The sequence below is a fragment of the Anomaloglossus baeobatrachus genome, chromosome 5 (genome assembly GCF_048569485.1).
Source record: "Anomaloglossus baeobatrachus isolate aAnoBae1 chromosome 5, aAnoBae1.hap1, whole genome shotgun sequence".
Lineage (NCBI taxonomy): Eukaryota > Metazoa > Chordata > Amphibia > Anura > Aromobatidae > Anomaloglossus > Anomaloglossus baeobatrachus.
The window spans coordinates 226,737,848-226,756,263 of NC_134357.1; the positions used below are offsets into that span (position 1 = coordinate 226,737,848).

General features: G+C 47.5%; 1 protein-coding gene across 3 annotated transcripts in view; it reads right to left on the bottom strand.

The window, feature by feature from the left end:
- SMTNL1 (smoothelin like 1) overlaps positions 1 to 18,416 on the bottom strand; it is a 549,144-nt gene that overhangs the window by 87,559 nt on the left and 443,169 nt on the right. Inside the window, exon 6 of one of the 3 annotated variants that reach the window (XM_075349141.1) lies at positions 7,490 to 7,744. The exons of 1 other annotated variant lie outside the window; for it this stretch is intronic. The gene's annotated coding sequence lies outside the window, so the exon portion shown is untranslated. Of the gene's footprint in view, positions 1 to 7,489; positions 7,827 to 18,416 lie in introns of those variants that run through there. One more of the 3 variants, XM_075349139.1, reaches the window with a different exon arrangement.

Sequence of the window (18,416 nt, forward strand, 5' to 3'; positions counted from 1 at the left end):
ATCAGTGACTCGGTAAATCAGGGAAATGTGATATAGTATATCTTGATTTCAGCAAAACATTTAATAAAATACCTCATATACTAATCTTATTGAAAAAATGACCAAGTATGGGATTGACAAAGCTACGGTTAGGTGGATTCAAAACTGGCTCAGTGATCGTACTCAAAGGGTGGTAAGTAATGCTTGCACATCCATCTGGAAGAGTGTTTCAAGTGGGGTACCACAAGGCTCTGTCTTGGCCCCAGTGCTGTTCAACATTTTTTTTAAATGATGTAGATAAAGGAACTAATTAGTAAACTAATTAGTTTACCTACAGGTAAACTAATCAAATTTGCAGACAATGCAAAGTTGGAGGGATAGCTAATGCTGGGTTTACACACTGAGACTTTCTAGCGATCCAACCTGCGATCTCAACCTAGCCGGGATCGCTACAAAGTCTCTGGTGAGCTGTCAAACAGGCAGACCTGGCCAACGACCTAACAGCGATCCGTACCAGCAGAGCGACTAGCTGGTCGTTGGGGACAGCAGGTGAACTTCACCCGACTTCATTTAATGCCGCGCGGCTCTGTGTGCCGTGTAAATAAATAAATAATTAAAAAATCCGGCGTGCGGTCCCCCCCTATTTTAATACCAGCCAGATAAAGCCATACGGCTGCAGGCTGGTATTCTCAGGATGGGGAGCCCCACGTTATGGGGAGCCCCCCAGCCTAACAATATCAGCCAGCAGACGCCCAGAATTGCCGCATTCATTAGATGCAACAGATCTGGGACTGTACCCGGCTCTTCCCGATTTGCCCTGGTGCGTTGGCAAATCGGGGTAATAAGGAGTTATTGGCAGCCCATAGCTGCCAATAAGTCCAAGATTAATCATGTCAGGCGTCACCCCGAGATACCTTCCATGATTAATCTGTAAATTACAGTTAAAAAACACACACCCGAAAAATCCTTTATTAGAAATAAAAAACACTAACACATTCCCTCATTACCAATTTATTACCCACAACAAAGCCCTCCTTGTCCGGCGTAATCCACGGTCCTCCAACGTCGCATCCAGCTCTGCTGCATGCAGGTGACAGGAGCAGCAGAAGACACAGCCGCTCCTGTCACCTGCACGCAGCTAATGAAGAGAGCCGTGTGATCGGCTGAGCTGTCACTGAGGTTACCTGGATCCAGCGGTGGATGCAGCGGTGGCCGCGGGTGACCTCAGTGACAGTTCAGCTGATCGCGTTACTCATCTCATTTGCTGGTGATTTCCCCCTCTCTCTCATACTCACCGATCCCCGATCACCGGCGCTGCACGGCGTTCACACTGCTCCGGCGGCTTTTCCTTTTTTGAAAAAGCCGGCCGCTCATTAAACAATCTCGTATTCCCTGCTTTCCCCGCCCACCGGCAAATGTGATTGGTTGCAGTGAGACACGCCCACACGCTGAGTGACAGCTGTGTCACTGCACCCAATCACAGCAGCCGGTGGGCGTGTCTATACTGTGCAGTAAAATAAATAAATAAATAATTAAAAAATCCAGCGTGCGGTTCCCCCTATTTTAATACCAGCCAGATAAAGCCATACGGCTGCAGGCTGGTATTCTCAGGATGGGGAGCTCCACGTTATGGGGAGCCCCCCAGCCTAACAATATCAGTCAGCTGCCGCCCAGAATTGCCGCATACATTAGATGCGACAGTTCTGGGACTGTACCCGGCTCTTCCCGATTTGCCCTGGTGCGTTGGCAAATCGGGGTAATAAGGAGTTATTGGCAGCCAATAGCTGCCAATAAGTCCTAGATTAATCATGTCAGGCGTCTCCCCGAGATTCCTTCCATGATTAATCTGTAAGTGACAGTAAATAAACACACACACACCCGAAAAAATCCTTTATTAGAAATTAAAAACACAAACACATTCCCTCATTACCAATTTATTACCCACTACAAAGCCATCCTTGTCCGGCGTAATCCACGGTCCTCCAACGTTGCATCCAGCTCTGCTGCATGCAGGTGAAAGGAGCAGCAGAAGACACAGCCGCTCCTGTCACCTGCACGCAGCTAATGAAGAGAGCCGTGTGATCGGCTGAGCTGTCACTGAGGTTACCTGGATCCAGCGGTGGATGCAGCGGTGGCCGCGGGTAACCTCAGTGACAGCTCAGCTGATCGCGCTACTCACCTCATTTGCTGCATGGAGCTGACCGGAGTGGCGGTGAGTAGCGCGATCAGCTGAGCTGTCACTGAGGTTACCCGCGGCCACCGCTGGATCCAGGTAACCTCAGTGACAGCTCAGCCGATCACACGGCTCTCTTCATTAGCTGCGTGCAGGTGACAGGAGCGGCTGTGTCTTCTGCTGCTCCTGTCACCTGCATGCAGCAGAGCTGGATGCGACGTTGGAGGACCGTGGATTACGCCAAACAAGGAGGGCTTTGTTGTGGGTAATAAATTGGTAATGAGGGAATTTGTTAGTGTTTTTTATTTCTAATAAAGGATTTTTCGGGTGTGTGTTTTTTAACTGCAATTTACAGATTAATCATGGAAGGTATCTCATAGACGCCTGACATGATTAATCTAGGACTTATTGGCAGCTATGGGCTGCCAATAACTCCTTATTACCCCGATTTGCCAACGCACCAGGGCAAATCGGGAAGAGCCGGGTACAGTCCCAGAACTGTCGCATCTAATGTATGTGGCAATTCTGGGCGGCTGCTCGCTGATATTGTTAGGCTGGGGGGCTCCCCATAACGTGGAGCTCCCCATCCTGAGAATACCAGCCTTTAGCCGTATGGCTTTATCAGGCTGGTATTAAAATTGGGGGGGACCTGACGCCGGATTTTTTAATTATTTATTTATTTTACTGCACAGTATAGACACGCCCACCGGCTGCTGTGATTGGGTGCAGTGACACAGCTGTCACTCAGCGTGTGGGCGTGTCTCACTGCAACCAATCATATTTGCCCGGTGGGCGGGGAAAAGCAGGGAATACGAGATTGTTTAATGAGCGGCCGGCTTTTTCAAAAAAGGAAAAGCCGCTGGAGCAGAGTGAACGCCGTGCAGCGCCGGTGATCGGGGATCGGTGAGTATGAGAGAGGGGGGGGACACTTCAGTCACTCGGGGGATTAGCGGTCACCGGTGAATCCTTCACCGGTGACCGCTAATCAGGACGCTACACAGACAGAGCCGCGGAGTCGCTGTAAAGTCCCCTTTACACACTGAAACTTGCTAGCGATGCATGCTGCACAGCGGGAAACAAAGGACCTAGGAATGGTCCTGAACGATTTGTAGCGATCACAACTTCACAGCAGGGGCCAGGTCGCTGATAGGTTTCACACACTGCAATGTCGCTGGGGAGGTCGCTGTAACGTCACAAAACCGGTGACGTTACAGCGATGTCGTTTGCGATGTTGCAGTGTGTAAACCCAGTTTAACACTAGAGAAGAAAGAGAAAGGATTAAGAAGGAACTAGATAAGCTGGAACAATGGGCAGGGACTAATAAGGTGGCTTTACACACTGCAACATCGCAAACGACATCGCTGTAACGTCACCGGTTTTGTGACGTTACAGCGACCTCCCCAGCGACATTGGGGTTATGATTGGTTGCAGTGAGACACGCCCACACGCTGTGACAGCTGTGTCACTGCACCCAATCACAGCAGCCGGTGGGCGTGTCTATACTGTGCAGTAAAATAAATAATTAAATAATTAAAAAATCCAGCGTGCGGTCCCCCCCTATTTTAATTCCAGCCAGATAAAGCCATACGGCTGCAGGCTGGTATTCTCAGGATGGGAAGCTCCACGTTATGGGGAGCCCCCCAGCCTAACAATATCAGTCAGCAGCCGCCCAGAATTGCCGCATACATTAGATGCGACAGTTCTGGGACTGTACCCGGCTCTTCCCGATTTGCCCTGGTGCGTTGGCAAATCGGGGTAATAAGGAGTTATTGGCAGCCCATAGCTGCCAATAAGTCCTAGATTAATCATGTCAGGCGTGTCCCTGAGATACCTTCCATGATTAATCTGTAAATTACAGTTAAAAAACACACACCCGTAAAATCCTTTATTAGAAATAAAAAACACTAACAAATTCCCTCATCATCACCAATTTATTACCCACAACAAAGCCCTCCATGTCCGGCGTAATCCACGGTCCTCCAGCGTCGCATCCAGCTCTGCTGCATGCAGGTGACAGGAGCAGCAGAAGACACCGCCGCTCCTGTCACCTCCACGCAGCTAATGAAGACAGCCATGTGATCAGCTGAGCTGTCACTGAGGTTACCTGGATCCAGCGGTGGATGCAGCGGTGGCCGCGATTAACCTCAGTGACAGCAGCTGATCGCGCTACTCACCGCCGCACCGGTCAGCTCCACGCAGCTAATGAAGGGAATAGCGCGATCAGCTGAGCTGTCTCTGAGGTTACCCGCGGCCACCGCTGGATCCAGGTAACCTCAGTGACAGCTCAGCCGATCACACAGCTCTCTTCATTAGCTGCGTGGAGGTGACAGGAGCGGCTGTGTCTTCTGCTGCTCCTGTCACCTGCATGCAGCAGAGCTGGATGCGACGCTGGAGGACCGTGGATTAAGCCGGACATGGAGGGCTTTGTTGTGGGTAATAAATTGGTGATGAGGGAATGTGTTAGTGTTTTTAATTTCTAATAAAGGATTTTTTGGGTGTGTGTGTTTATTTACTGTCACTTACAGATTAATCATGGAAGGAATCTCGGGGAGACGCCTGACATGATTAATCTAGGACTTATTGGCAGCCGTGGGCTCCTTATTACCCCGATTTGCCAACGCACCAGGGCAAATCGGGAAGAGCCGGGTACAGTCCCAGATCTGTCGCATCTAATGTATGCGGCAATTCTGGGCGTCTGCTGACTGATATTGTTAGGCTGGGGGGCTCCCCATAACGTGGGGCTCCCCATCCTGAGAATACCAGCCTGCAGCCGTATGGCTTTATCTGGCTGGTATTAAAATAGAGGGGGGACCGCACGCCGGATTTTTTAATTATTTATTTATTTACACGGCACACAGAGCCGCGCGGCATTAAATGAAGTCGGGTGAAGTTCACCTGCTTTTTTGACACGTCCCCAACGACCAGCTAGTCGCTCTGCAGGTCCGGATCGCTGTTAGGTCGTTGGCCAGGTCTGCCTGTTTGACAGCTCACCAGAGACTTTGTAGCGATCCCGGCTAGATTGAGATCGCAGGTTGGATCGCTAGAAAGTCTCAGTGTGTAAACCCAGCTATAGAATGGCCTATGCCCTTTCTGGGACATTTATTTTCCAGAGGGCGGTTCTATCAGCAACTGACAGATTTCTCCAAAGTCTTTTGAAAGCAATGCTGATGTAAGTGGTTTTAGGTGAAAATGAGTTAGATATTCTTTCCTTACCAATATTGTAGGTTATAGAGGTATCTAAGTATTATCAAAGATTTACAAAAGAGGAAAAATAGAATGTGACAGAATTGCACTGTGTGCAAATTTGAGGAATAAGGCTAATCAGGTTTGATGTCTATTGTTAACATATTTCCTTGATTTGAAGAATTAGAAAGTTTTAGCTCATCCATAGACAATAACTTAAATTTGGGAAATTGCTTAGTACTGAGCTGATTTTTGCATATTGGAGAGAAAAATCACATGTTGATAAAAAGTAAATAAATGATGTTACAAGATCAACAAAAAAATATTTTAGACAGACAGCTCAGGTGACTGAAAAGAAAGGTACATTTCTGTGAACTAGCTGCTAGAAATGTAACTCTGATATTAAAGGGGATTAATCGCTTTAAAACAAAATAAAATACCAGCCTCATGTTATTTCCCATGCTATGCCAAAAATTTCATATATTTGATAAAATGCCCATATGGACAAGCAAATGTCAGACAAAGGCCTAGGCCCATTAAAATTAGATTGAATGAATATAGATCTTCAATTCAATTGTTTAAGTCAGGGGTGGGGGAAGCTACAGCTTGTGGCCCCATGACCTTTTCTGCAGCACCTAGGAAGATTCTTGGGGACAGCAGAGTTTGGGCAAGCTGCTGGTCCTTTAAACCCCTTTTACACTGCAAGCACTTGCGTGGAGAAGTAAACGCTGTCTCTTGTGATGTCTATATTACAGAGTCTCTTTTGATGTCTATGCCTCTGAATCTCCAATGATGTATATGCACCAGCATCTCCTTCGATGTCTATGATGAGTGATATCTGTGCCCCAGCATCTTCAGTGATTTCTATGCCCTAGCGTCTCCTGTGATGTATATGCCCCAGCTTTTTCTTTAATGTATATGCCTCAGCTTCTCCTGTGATTTCCAGTGATGTACATACCTCAGTGTCTCCTGTGATGTATATGTCCCCAGTTTCTCCTATGATGTATATGCTCCAGCATCTCCTTTGATGTCTATGCTCTAGCATCTCATGTAATGTATATGCCTCAGCGTCTCCTGTGATGTATAGATTCCCCAGCCTCTCCTGTTATGTATATGCCATGCCTAAGCCCCAACTGTGATGTATATGCCTCAGCCCCTTCTTTGATGTACTGTATATGCCCCCAGTTTCTTCTGTGATGTATATGCCACAGCATCTCCTTTGATGTCTATTCCCCAGCGTCTCCTGTGATGTACATGACTCAGCATCTCCTGTGATGTACAGTATATACCTCTGTTTTTCCTGTGATGTCTATGCCTCCACCCCTCCTGTGATATATATGCCTCCAGAATAAACCTTTTCTGTTTTAGGTCAATTAGGATTACCAAAATTATTTATATTTGCCAAATGCCAAAATAATGAGAGAGAGAATGTTGTAAGGTATTTTTTATTACTTTCTGCAAAGTCAAACGTTTACATACACTAAGAGTACTATGCCTTTAAGCAATACAAGATGACCCATATGATGAGGTCATGTGTTTGGAAGCTTCTGATAGGTTTATTGGCAACATTTGCATTAATTAGATACACACCTGTGGATGTATTTACTGCTTCTTTATGTAGCATCATGGGAAAGTAAAAAGAAATCAGCCAAGATGTCAGGAAGAGAATTGTGGGCTTGCACAACTCTGGCTCATCCTTGTGTGCAGTTTCCAGATACCTGAAAGTACCACGTTCATCTGTACAAACAATTATACGCAAGTACAAACAAGACGGAAATGTCTAGTCATCTTACTACTCAGGGAGGAGATGGGTTCTAAGTACCAGAGATGAATGTGCTTTGGTCAGACATGTGCAAATCAACCCAAGAACAAAAGCAGAAGACCTTGTGAAGATGCTGGTAGAAGCTGGTAAGATTGTATCATTATCCACAGTGAAATGATTACTGTATCAACATAGGCTGAAAGGCCACTCTGCCAAGAAGAAGCCATTACTCAAAAGAAACATAAAAAAACAGATTGTAACAATTATAATCAATTACTCAGGAATCTGTTTGTGTGGAGCAATGACACAACTGAACACAGTTTATAGGTGATAAAGTTTATATTGTAACACACGTGAAAAACAAACAAGTGCAAAAAAAAACAAGTGGCAGAGCAATGTGCAAGTGTCCAAAAAACAAGCAGCAGAACAAGCCGGCTTACATGATAGCAAGGCGGGTCAGGCAAGAACCACAGCAGGGGCTAGGCATCAGAAGCTGGAATCAGCAGGGGGGCAGACGTTGGCAGAACCTCTGATGAGCAGTAACAGGCGATTCACACAGACTTTGCTGGGGTAGATGGAGAAACTTGAGACACCACTATGGAGGAGGAAACCAGGCAGAATACTCAAGCAGAGGATTGGAGGCTGGACTGGAATTATAAAGGCAAGAGGACACAGAACACATGGAGAAGAATGAAGCAGGGGACACCATCTTGGAAAAGGGCAAAAAGCCTAAACAGGATAGACAAAAAAACAGAGTCCTGACACAAATTAATGTTTGCAAATGCACACAGGAACAAAGATCTTAAATTTTAATTTTGTCAGACCACAGTACGTCTCCAAAAATGATCTGTTTGGCCATAATGACCATCGTTATGTTTGGAAGAAAAAGGGAGAAGCTTTGAAACCTAAGAACACCATCCCAACTGTGAAACACAGGGGTGGCAGCATCATGTTGTAGGGTTGTTTTCTGCAGGAATGACTGGTGTACTTTACAAAATAATAAAATAGATTGCATCATAAGGAATGAAGATTATGTGGTAATACTGAAGCAACATCTCAAGACATCAGCCAGGAATTTAAAGGTTGTGCGGAAACGGGTCTTCCAAATGGATAATGACCCGAAGCATGCCAAACTAGTTACAAATTAGCTTATGGATAACAAAGTCAATATTTGGAGTGGCCATCACAAAACCCTAATCTTAATCCTATTGAAAATTTATGGGAAAAACTAAAAAGGTAGGTGCAGGCAAGGCAAACTACAAACATGGCTGAGATACTCCAGTTCTGTCAGGAGGAATAGGCCCAAATTCCTACCAAATAGTGTGAGAAGCTTGTGGAAGCATATTCAAAATGTTTGACCCAAGTCACACAGTTTAAGGGCAACGGTACCAAATACTAATGAAAAGTGTGTAAACTTTTGACTTTGCAGAAAGTAATAAAAATGATTTAAAGCATTTCTCTCTCTCCCTCTCATTATTCTGGCATTTGACAAATATAAATAATTTTGGTTCCTAATGACCTGAAATCGGAAAGGTTTATTTTGATTTCATGTCAGATAGTGAGAATAACATGCATATGCATCTTTTTAGATAGTGTATGTAAACTTCTGGTTTCAACTGTATATGCCCCAGCTTTTCCTGTTATAGATATGTCCCAGCGTCACCTGTGATATCTGTGCCCCAACCTTTCCAGGGCGGCACGGTGGCTCAGTGGTTAGCACTGCAGTCTTGCAGCGCTGGGGTCCTGGGTTCGAATTCCACCAAGGACACCATCTGCAAGGAGTTTGCATGTTCTCCTCGTGTTTGCGTGGGTTTCCTCTGGGTACTCCGGTCTCCTCCCACAACATACTGATAGGGATTTTAGATTGTGAGCCCCAATGGGAATAGTGTTCCTGATGTATGTAAAGCGCTGTGGAATATGTTCGCGCTATATGAAAAAAAAAATAAAGATAAATAAAGAATAAAAGGTCTATGCCCCAGCCTCTCCTGGTGATGTATATGTCTCAGCCTCTCCTGTGATGTATATGCCTCAGCCTCTCCTGTGATGCATATGCCTCAGCATCTCCCGTGATGTATATGTCCCAGCGTATCCTATGATCTATATGACCCTGTGGCTCCTGTGATGTATATGTCCCCAGCCCCTCTTTGATGTATATGCCTTAAGCATCTCCTCTGATGTATAGTATATGCTTCTCCACCAATTGTTTGACCAAATATAGTGGGGTAATTTTCAAGTTGAAAATTTTGTGCGGCCCCTGAGCGATGGCAGAAATATTCAAATGGTCCTTGGCACAAAAAAGGTTCCCCACCCCTGGTTTAAAACAAAGATGTGTTTGATGCCCCTGGACTAGTCAGGTCATCACAGGGTACTGCACGCTCTTTCTCTCCAGTGCAGGATTCAACCCCCCATGGTTCTGGGTAGAGATGAGCCACCCCCTAGCGTTCGAGTTCGGTTTGTTGAAAGGAGGCTCTGTTTGACGAACCGTTCGATGAACCATTCGAATCCCATTGAAAACAATGGCAGGCAAACACAAACACATAAAAACACATTATACATATACACATACAGTTAATAAACATTGCCATTATACTTACAGGTCCCCGCGACGCGTCCTGCACTCGGTCTCCTGCCGCTTTTCCTTCCTATAATCGCTGCGTCCTCCCGGTAACCAGCAATGATGATAGCACCTTCTGTGACATCATAGCAATAGCATGTGACCAGTCACGTGTCTATTATCTCATTGGCTACAGACTGGTCACATGGCTAGATGTCATGCTAGGTCCTGTCAGTGCATCTCTCCGGTACGCGGTGCTTGTTTGTGTATCTCCATGCACCGGCGAGATGCTCTGGCACATGGTCGGCTTCCCCGTTCCTGCATGTCGTCACTCTTTACAGAGTGAGCCCACATGCAAAGACTGGATGCCACAGCCGGTGAATAACGGAGATCACCGTTGCTATAGCAACCCGCCTGTCAACGGTGACGTCCCCGCTTACAGCATGCAGCTTCTGCTCACTCACTAAGTGATTAGACTGCACAGATCAGCAGCGTTCTTCCTCCCATGCTGTGCTGTCTGATGTAGCAGAGCTGCATGGGTTGAAGGAGAAAGAAGACAGAGACTCCATGTTAATTACTCCCTTTCATCCCTCTTCTATCCATGGTCTTCTAAGTGTGTCTGTGTATTTATTTCTATTAAAGTATTTTTTCTCTGTGTGGTGTCTTTTTTTTAAACCCTTTATTGGAGATTCTTAATGGCCGGGTCAAACTTGCCTGACATTAAGAATCTCTGGCTTAATACTAGCTAGTAAAACAAAGGTAGTATTAACCCATTATTACCAAGCAAGCCACCAGGCTTCAGGGCTCCTGAAGAGTTGGATACAGCGCCAGATGATGGCGCTTCTATGAAAGTGCTATTTTCTGGGTCGGCTGCAGACTGCAATTCACAGCAGAAAGGCCCAGAAAGCTCGGGCCAACCTGTGTTGCGTATTCCAATCCCCAGCTGCCTAGTTGTACCTGGCTGGACACAAAAATGGGGCGAAGCTCATGTCGATTTTTTTTTTAATTATTTCATGAAATTCATGAAATAATTAAAAAAAGGGCTTCCCTATTTTTTTAGTTCCCAGCCAGGTACAAATAGGCAGCTGGGGGTTGGGGGCAGCCGTACCTGCCTGCTGTACCTGGCTAGCATACAAAAATATGGCAAAACCCATGTCATTTTTTTGGTGGGCAAAAAACTCCTGCATACAGTCCTGGATGGAGTATGCTGAGCCTTGTAGTTCTGCAGCTGCTGTCTGCTCTCCTGCATACACTAGTAAATGGAGCATGCTGAGCCTTGTAGTTCTGCAGCTGCTGTCAGCTCTCCTCCATACAAACAGATAGCAGACAGCAGCTGCAGAACTGCAAGGCTCAGCCATTTTCTGGGGTGGCTGCGGACTGCAATTAGCAGCAGGGGTGCCCAGAAAGCTTGGGCACCCTGAGCTGCGGATTCCAATCCCCAGCTGCCTAGTTGTACCTGGCTGGACACAAAAATTGGGCGAAGCCCACGTCATTTTTTTTAAAAATTATTTCATGAAATAATTAAAAAAAAGGGCTTCCCTATATTTTTGGTTCCCAGGGTTGGGGGCAGCCCGTAGCTGCGTGCTGTACCTGGCTAGCATACAAAAACATGGTGAAGTGCACATAATTTTTTTGGGGGGCAAAAAACTCCTGCATACAGTCCTGGATGGAGTATCCTGAGCCTTGCAGTTCTGCAGCTGCTGTCTGCTGTCTGTATGGAGGAGAGCTGACAGCAGCTGTAAAACTACAAGGTTCAGCATGCTCCATTCACTAGTGTATGCAGGAGAGCAGACAGCAGCTGCAGAACTACAAGGCTCAGCATACTCCATCCAGGACTGTATGCAGGAGTTTTTGGCCAAAAAAATTACGTGGGCTTCACCATGTTTTTGTATGCTAGCCAGGTACAGCAGGCAGCTGTGGATTGGAATCCGCAGCTCAGGGTGCCCAAGCTTTCTGGGCATCCCTGCTGCTAATTGCAGTCCGCAGCCACCCCAGAAATGGCGCTTTCATAGAAGCGCCATCTTCTGGCGCTGTATCCAACTCTTCCAGCTGCCCTGGTGGCGGGTGGGTCACTGGGTAATAATGGGGTTAGGGCTAGCTGTATATTATCAACTGGCCCTAAGCCTGAAATTCATGGTGTCACGCTAATATTAGACATGGCCACCATGAATTTCTAGTACAGATAAAAAAAAACACAACACACAGAAAAATATTTTTATTAGAAATAAAACACAACACAATTAGTGACTCCATCTTTATTGAAATAAAGAACCCCCCCTCCGTAATAATCCTGGGTCAAGGGTCCCGCGCCGTCCAATCCGGATCCAATATCATCTGATCGGTTTGCTGGAAGGCAAAGCGATCAGATGATGTGTCAGGTTCAAGGGCCTGAATCACATGACACAGTAGCTGATTGTATAAACGGCTTTTATACAATCAGGTGATGCATCAGTGCAAAAAAAACAAAACTACACACTTCAGTGCAGACTCCTGTCCAACAGCATCAGCTGATAGTGTAGCCGGCCGGGTGGTAAAAAGCTGGCCTCACCGCTCGACTTATAGTGTCAGCTGATTCCGTCAGGTGACCGCATCAGCTGATCATCGCCAGGTCGGAGAGAGAAAGAAGAGAGAGGCAAGATAGAGAAAAGAGAGAGAAAAGGGAGAGAAAAGAGAAGAGAGAGGGAGAGAGAGAGAAGAGAGAGAGAGAAGAGAGAGAGAAGAGAGAGAGAGAAGAGGAGAGAAGAGAGAGAGAGAAGAGAGAGAGAAGAGGAGAGAAGAGAGAGAGAGAGGAGAGAGAGAAGAGAGTAGAGAGAAGAGAGAGAGGAGAGAGAAGAGAAAGAGAGAAGAGAGGAGAGAGAAGAGAGAGAGGGGAGAGAAGAGAGAGAGGAGGGAGAGAGAAAAGAGAAAGAGGAAAGAGAGAAGAGAGAGAGGGAGAGAGAAAGAGGGAGAGAGAGGGAGAGAGAAAGAGGGAGAGAGCGGGAGAGAGAGAGGGAGAGAGAAGAGAGAGAAGAGAGAGCGAGAAGAGAGAGAAGAGAGAGAGGAGAGAGAGAAAGAGAGACTGAGAAAAAGAGAGAGAAAAAGAGAGAAAAAGAGAGGAGAGAGAAAGAGAGAGAGAGGAAAAAGAGAGAGAGAGGGGGAGGGAGAGAGAGAAGAGAGAAGAGAGAGAAGAGAGAGCAATGCAGCTTCATTCCGTGAACTGCTCTGATTTTAGAGGTGTGTCCCGCGGCTCACAGCTGATGTCCGGCTCCTCCCCTCAGTACATAATTAAATTAAATTATAAATAAATAATAATTATAATTTAAATTTTTTACCGGGACTTGAACTCGTGAACTAATGCTTCTTAGGCGGTAGCTCTATCTATTGAGCCGCTGCCTCTAATGAGAAACATAGGCAGATTTGGTAATCTTTAGCTCTATACTGGATGGGCGGGCAAACACCGGCAGTACCGCACTCATCACTGCACACACGCAGGCATTACAACCCCCATCATCCTCCCCTCAGTGCATAATTAAATTAAATTATAATTATAATAATTTAAATTCTTTATCGGGACGGCCGGGACTTGAACTCGTGAACTAATGTTTCTTAGGTGAGAGCTCTAACCAACGAGCCATTGGCTCTAATGAAAAACATAGGCAGATTTGGTAATCTTGACGTCTGCATTGCAGACTGAAGTCTCCGGTCACAGCGCAATTCACTTCAGGTGCTACGTGGAGCTAATACAGAACGATCGTGTTCTCGGTGCTCCCTGCATATTCATGTAGCAGAGCTGACAGTGTCGTGTGGATTACTTCGGACTTGAATTGTTGTTTGGGGATTACTAAAGAGGTAAATGAGGTGTTTTTTTGTTTTATTCCAAATAAAGGATTTTTCGCTGTGTGCGTTTCTTTACTTTCACTTACAGTATAATCATGAAAGAGGTCTCGGGGAGACGCCTGCCATGATTAACTCATTATTACTCCGATTGCCACCACACCAGGGCAATTCAGGATGAGCTGGGTAGAGTCCCGGGACTGCCGCATCTAATGGATGCGGTAATTCCGGGCGGCTGCTGGGTGATATTGTTAGGGTGGTGGGCTCCCCATAACGTGGCTCTCCCCATCCTGACAATACCAGCCTCCAGCCGTGTGGCTTTATCCTGGCTGGTTTCAAATATGCAGGGAACCGAAATTTTTTTTTTTTATTACTATTTATTTATTTTACTGCACGATATAGACCCACCCGCCGGTGGCTGTGATTGGTTGCAGTGAGACAGCTGTCACTCATCGTGGGGGCGTGTCTGACTGCAACCAATCATGGGCACCGGTGGGCGGGGAAAGCACGGAATAACTGATTGACTAATGAAGTGGCAACCATTTTCAAAAGAGGAAAAGACACCGCAGATTTGTGACAGCCGTGCAGCGAGGCGCCTGTGATCGGTAGGAAAGAGAGAGGGATTGTGCTGGGGACGCAGGACGCATGCAGATACGCAAGGTGCGCACATACTTACTGTGAAAAGCCATGCTTTTGGTGATCGAACCGTTCTCGAACGTGACTCGAACTACCGAACTTTTAGCAAATCGTTCGAGTTCGTCGAGTGACTCGAACACCCCCCAAAATCACTCGAACATTAAATTGGCGAACCGTTTGATTCAAACATCGCTCATCTCTCGTTCTGGGTCCCCATCTTGCAGTACTGCCTCCACCAGCATATACAAATCCTAGTCACACCTCACACCACACCCTGTCAGGCACACCAGTGGGCTCCTAAGCTGGAATAAGGCCGCCCACCTAGGGGTCAGGCAGGGAGGTGGGAGGTGACGAGTTGGTTGGCTCCAGGGGAGCAAGGAGAGCAGTTGGCTCCAGGGGAATGAAGTGTGTGGAAGCTGGGAGTTGGAGCTCCCAGGGGAGAAGAAGACTAGGTAACAGATGGTGGTCTGGATCTAGAGGAGTCGTACTCCCGCTTGCAGGGGATTGAGGCTAGGTGCCTGGGACCTGTCATTACTTACAGCAAGATGGAATTGCAGCTGTATATTGCCCAGGCCAAAAGACTACTACTACTCCAGCAGGATACAGCTAAACCCCCACTAGGTGGAGGCAACACAGGTGCAGGTGGAGCCATTCACACTCAGTTCCAAATATGGAGGAGGTGATGGCTGGATGGTAAAACTGCACACTGGTGACTTGCATAGAGCACTGTTCACACTAGCAGACGCACAGTCACAAACCCGCAGCCTATTAGGTGACGCCCATACTATTAGATCAGGCGGGCTGCCAAGCCGTACCCCCACTGCGCGCTACGTAGGGACAGAAACTCTGATAGCAAGGCCTAACAAAAAGGGGCCTGGCTGTATCCTGTACAAAAAAAGTTTTTGAGGTTTTTTGTTAGCGTTATGGCCATAAGACGTAAGCCTACAACCCTCGTCGTCTTGGAGGACGGTCCGCAGCCTGAGCCTAGTCACTGGTCCGGGACTGAAGCCATGTCAGGATACACGGACCCTAGGTCGGGGAGAGGCTTCAAGCAACCCTGCAATTAACCTGCGGAGGACGAGGCCTCTATGGACTGTTCCCATGAAGCTTAGAGATCGGGGGCACTAGCGCAACGAGCGGGATAGGGCTTTCCAAGCAAAGCAGCCCACTGAAATCCCAAGCATGAGCTCCTGAGAGCAAGCTCTTCTACTTAGCCACAGTGGGGAGCGGGGCCCAGTAAGCTCCAAGCTTACTGGCCACTTGGACACTAAAATACTGTGCCCAGAGGCAGGTCATGAACCACCAGGCAGTGCTGAAGGGGACAGGACCCGGACAAGCTCCCCCAAGAGGGCAGCGGCACCCAGAGACTTGGTTTACCACGTTGTCAGCGTCTGCTTTCTTGCTGAGTGAGTACCTGATTAACCCCTGCAACCAGCGAGCCTGCGCTCCCCCTGCACCCCATACCACCATCAAGAGTCCCGGGGCCTTCCCTTACCCGTGGAGGGTAACAACATCTAGCTGCCCCACTCCATCACCCCGGGTACTCCCAATGGCAGCGGCGGTACTCCCTATTACCGCACACCACGGGTGGCGTCATGAACTATCTAACTCCCCTGTAAATAGCCCCCTTATTCACTCGGGTGTGACCCTTAGCCCCCGGGTCCAGAGACCCTCGAGCCAGGAGTAGTGACATTCGGATCCGAGCGGTTCGACCGCTGCTGGGGCTGTACATGAGATCAGAGACTACAGGTAACACCTTTCCAGGCAGATAAGGAATGAAAAGATTTGGTGATTCATTTTTATGAACACAGGAATCATGTTATTGAGTTACGTTAGTGTTAGAAGTTTATCCAGTTCAATTTTGGGTTTCTTGGATGCTGAAATTGGATATGAGACCCTCGACCCACGAGTAGTGACATTCGGATCCAAGCGGTTCGACCACTGCTGGGGCGGTAGATCCCCAAAAACTTTGGTGTCACGAACAGGATTCGGACAGGACCCACTAACCTGGATGACAAGCGCATGGGAATCTGAGCTGCGGTGTCAAAAATCCCGTTCCCGCCAGTTTCCGCCATCTTTGGCACCAAAACGTCATCTTCCAGACCAAAAGCACGCAAAGCAGAAGCCCCGCCCTTCGTCCTGAGAATGTGGCCGGAACCGGAAGTTCCCAGAGTTCCTCAGCGTGAAAGTGAGTGGCTGGCAAAAACCAAGGGGGAACGTGAAGATGTCCGCGCCGGACGATGGAAGCGTCGCAGCGCTACCCCCACCAGACCAGGGTGAAGTGGATGCAGCGGGCGCTGCTCCTGTCGCAAGAGCGGCGGTACCCAGGACCGAGGCGGTCGCACCTACCAGGCCGATCACCTTACCCTACGTGCCTGGCGCTGCCTGGCTCCTGCAATATGATGGCCTACCTGATGCATTGCAGGGATTCAAGCGGAAGATCTGCACAGTCCTTAATATGAATGCCCTGACCGGCCGGCAGCGGGCGTCTGTGGTACTCGGTCAGCTGACAGGCTGAGCTGGAAGTGGAAACTTGGACTAATGAGGATCGAATCTCGGTCCCCGCCGTCTTTAAATGGCTGGGAGCTGCATTTGAGACCCGCACTGAAGCTAAGCTGAGGATGAGGTTCTACAGCTGCAAACAGCGCCACCAGGATAGCATCAGAGATTACGCCCTGAGACCGCAAGCAGCGCTACGGACTCTGAAACTGATCAACGACATCAGTGAACAGGAGGAGAACAAGATGCTTGTGGAGCAGTTCCTGCAAGGCCTGGGATCAGTGGAAGACCGTAAGTGTGCCGCCTCCACATCAGCAGCCGGGCTCCTCGGATCTGGATCCACAGTGTGGCTTGAGGGATTTTCCGGACCCGGGGGTCGCGCAGACACTTCGAATGAAAGGGGACGTTTATGTACGGGGATTGCCGTAGGTACTTCGTGACGCCACCCATGGTGTGTGGTGAGATGTAGCACCACCGCTGCTGTTGGGGAGCACCCGGGGGCGATGGGATAGCATCTGGATATTAACCCCTCCGTGGGTAGGGATAGATGCCCGGGGCCCAGTGTGTCTGTGCTGAGAATGGTGGCTTGCAGGGTCGGCGCGCCCGGTCGGACCAGGGGATGTTAGTTTACTCACAATCAAATGAATCACACAAGTCCAGCGGTATATGGAGAGAAGGTATGCACACCAGTGACTTTGTAATGGGAATATATGAAAAGCAGATACTGCTGAGTGGCAATTCTAGTTATATATTTTAGTCTAGCTGCCCAGACACGGATGTTTTTAACCTAATTCTTTGTACTGATAAAAATTGAACATATTTCTGTGATTTTTTCCCCTCAAAAATAAACTGTCTTATGAACAGTCCCATAGACTGTAATAGGTATGTGTTGAATCGTACGTATGTAATTCAATGAGATCTGAATGGGTAAAAAAGGTAATGTATGCTCACCAAGTGCAGGTAATATCCTTCTGTGGTAAATTAGTTAGACGTAGCCCATTTCTTCACTGCAGACTGGCGGTAATATAGCAAAGAAAAAAGTAGAAATCTGGGTCCTCCTAATGTAAAATTTCTTGCTTTATTTAATCCATAAAATATGGGTAGGGCGTAATATAACTATTCATACGCGTTTCAGGTGGATGCCCCTGATCACTGAATATACCCAAACAGGAATGAACTCACATCTAAAATAAAAAACACACCAAGGAACGCCCAAGTCAGAAAATCTTTACCCAACAATTGATTTCACATGTTGTGCTGGTGGAAATTTCCAATGGACACAACAAACTAGAATACAGTGGAACCTTGGTTTATGACAACAATACGTTCTGGGAGTTTGCTTGTAAAACAAGTTACTTGTCTAGCAAAGCAAAATTTCCCATAGGAAATAATGGAAGTTCAGACAATTCGTTCCACAACTTGTGCAATGTCCCATCCTGGTCCCCTATTGTGCCATTCCACACAAACACACAAACACACACACACACACACACACACACATTATGCTCACCTACTGTAACTCTCCATTCCCTCGCTGCCTCCTGGTTCTTGTAGTTCACAGGTACAGGATGTGTATAGGTTAACCATTGCCGCAGCTTCCCCAGTCAGCGTGTCAGCAGCAGACATCATACGCAGGAGCCACTTGCCTCTGATTGGTCAGCGCGCTGCCTTTGAGAAGCGGCTGACAGCAGAAGTTCATCCAACGTCGCGATAGTTACCAGATACACATCCTGTACCTGCGGACTACAAGAACCAGGAGGCCGGCGAGGGAACGGAAGGTAAGGTGAGCATAATATATATGTGTGCGTGTTTGTGTG